Source organism: Grammomys surdaster, unplaced genomic scaffold, assembly GCF_004785775.1.
Source record: "Grammomys surdaster isolate TR1022 unplaced genomic scaffold, NIH_TR_1.0 125889, whole genome shotgun sequence".
Classification (NCBI taxonomy): Eukaryota; Metazoa; Chordata; class Mammalia; order Rodentia; family Muridae; genus Grammomys; species Grammomys surdaster.
In genome coordinates, this window is record NW_021620714.1 from 3535695 (window position 1) to 3538068 (window position 2374).

The 2374-nt window shown below is 46.9% G+C and overlaps 1 protein-coding gene across 3 annotated transcripts in view; it reads right to left on the reverse strand.

Moving 5' to 3' along the window:
* Znf148 (zinc finger protein 148) overlaps positions 1-2374 on the reverse strand; it is a 127093-nt gene that overhangs the window by 124021 nt on the left and 698 nt on the right. The window lies entirely within an intron of this gene.

Here is a 2374-nt window from a genome sequence, read left to right on the forward strand (position 1 = left end):
AACCGTTTTTTTTTTTTAATTACATACATATTCATATTATTTGCCTAAGAAAAACAACATACTGTATCTGGTGCTCTGTAGTAAAAGAAATGGCAATACACAATACTAGTGCAGCAGAGAAAAACTGAGCCACAAATACCATGATGACAGTAAAAACTGGTGCATCATATCAAATAAGCTCTTTTTTAAAATGCCTAAAGAAGCAGCTAATAAGACTGCTTCCTGTTGTTCCAGAGGACCAAGTTCAGTTTCCAGCACCCGCATCAGTCAGTTCAAACCTGCCTGTTGCCGTAGCTCCAGAGGAGCGAACACTCTCTTCTAACATCCTTGGTTACCTTCACATCCATGGCATACGCCATACAGACAAATAAATATGCATAAATAAAAATAAAAATCTTTAAAAGTGAGAAAATCTAAATGTGCTGACAGGAAATTTTCCGTTTTTTTAAAATAAAAATTCCAGTTATTTCTATAAGAAAAATTAATCTCCCCGCCTTAAGTATTAAGTAGCACCTTGGCTAAAGGAATGGACGATACCTGAGTTTGCCTTCCCTCTCCCAAATCTCACTCCATTCTCCCCCTGATTCTCTTTTCCTTCAACTTCCATAAAAATGATTTGCCACATTTAACATACTCATCTTCTCTTCAGTTAAAGTGATATCACAACATATTATGTAATATCTTTTAATAACAAAAGATGAATACTATCCAAATAGAATTTAACACATTGTTCTAGCCTGGCAGTGGCACATGCCTTTAAGGAGGCAGAGGAAGGTGGATCTCCATGAGTTTGAGGCAGTCTAGTATACAACAGTGAGTTCCAGAACAGCCAGAACTACACAGAGAAACCCTGCCTCGAAAAAAAAAAAAAAAGACAAGACATTGTCCTCATCCAGTGTTCCTTCTTGAAAAATATGGTCTACTGTGCATTCAGTAAATGCAACAAAAAGAACTTGGGTTTCCTAACATAGAACTGTCCCTCCTCACCAGACCTATACTCATCCGATCACTTCAGGTTTCCTTAGGCATCATGATAACCACTCCTGACCTCCTTATACGCTAAGATCAACACAGATATTCTAGATCCTCTGTGCCTACATTTTGCTTGCAGATGTTATTTTCTTTAATAACACCATGCCTCCGTGATAGAGTACATCCGGAATTGTGAATGGAAAAGGATCTCCCGCCAACCCGAGGTACAGAACCAATTCAACTAGATTTCTTTGGGCCACAAATGGAGCCTCCAAAGACCAGACTATAATGCACCAACTCTCGACGCGGACAATTATAATCTTGTGTCCTGCAGCCTAGGCTGAAATACGGCACCAGCTCTTCTGGAACCATATAAGCTAGGCAGTGAAGAAGAAAACCGTCAGGCCAAGTTAATTCCTATTCCAGTGTCTGCCAGGGCAGTGTTCATCCGTCCTCCGGTAACAAACAATACTCGCAATCTGTTAAAATTCTTAACTCCGTGGCCTCAAGGATTCCCATAGGCCAGGCGGTTTCTCAAGGTCTCTTTCAAAGATTTTTCAGTTCACTAGTGCGGCACTAAAATGTCTCAAACCAATCTACAGGCTAAGTAACTAATTCTCAATGACCCCAACCAAGCGGGGACCCACACTTACCGGATGTCATCTACTGAAGAGCCCAAACAGGTTCCGAACTAGGCCACTCTGGCCCATCTGGAATAACTCTTTAGACCTTGGGCCAGCATTTGATAATTATGCTACATCTGTCTATTCTATTATGCATTCCCTGCATCTTCTCCAATATTTAGCACTCCTCTGGCTTCAAACGCTCTTCCCTGTATCCGCAGAAACTACTCTAGCCTTCTTCCTTTGCCTTGGAAACGCTTCGGTTCTTTCCATAATGAAACACCTAACATATCTGCACAATGAACACCCCCAGAATCCTCAAGACTGCTCCACAGCCACCCCCGGCATTCCTCCACCTATCCGGCATCTTCCCTCCGGCCCCTTTCGCACTCCCACTATGCTTCCTGCAAGCAATCCCCTTTCACCAGCCCCTGCCCTTCCCTGCAGCCACCGAGGCAGCAAGAGCGACCGAGGCCTGCGGTGCATAATGCACTGCACCAAGACGGTGGAGAGCCCTGGGGTCTGGCCGGCCTCCTCGCCCACAGCCTGGCACCCCAAGGCCTCCCCGCGTGCATCCCACCTCTTTCCTACCCGACACCGACCGCAGGCCTCGGAGGCCGCCCGCTCGCCTCCGCCGCCCCCGTCATTCTCCGTTCTCCAAGCCCCGACCCACCATCCTCGCGTCCCCCAGCCCCGCGCTCCCGCGGCCTGCGCCCGCCGCCTCCCGGGCCGCCCCCCGGCTGGCCCGCCGCTCCTGCGGGTCAGGCCGTCGCCGCCGC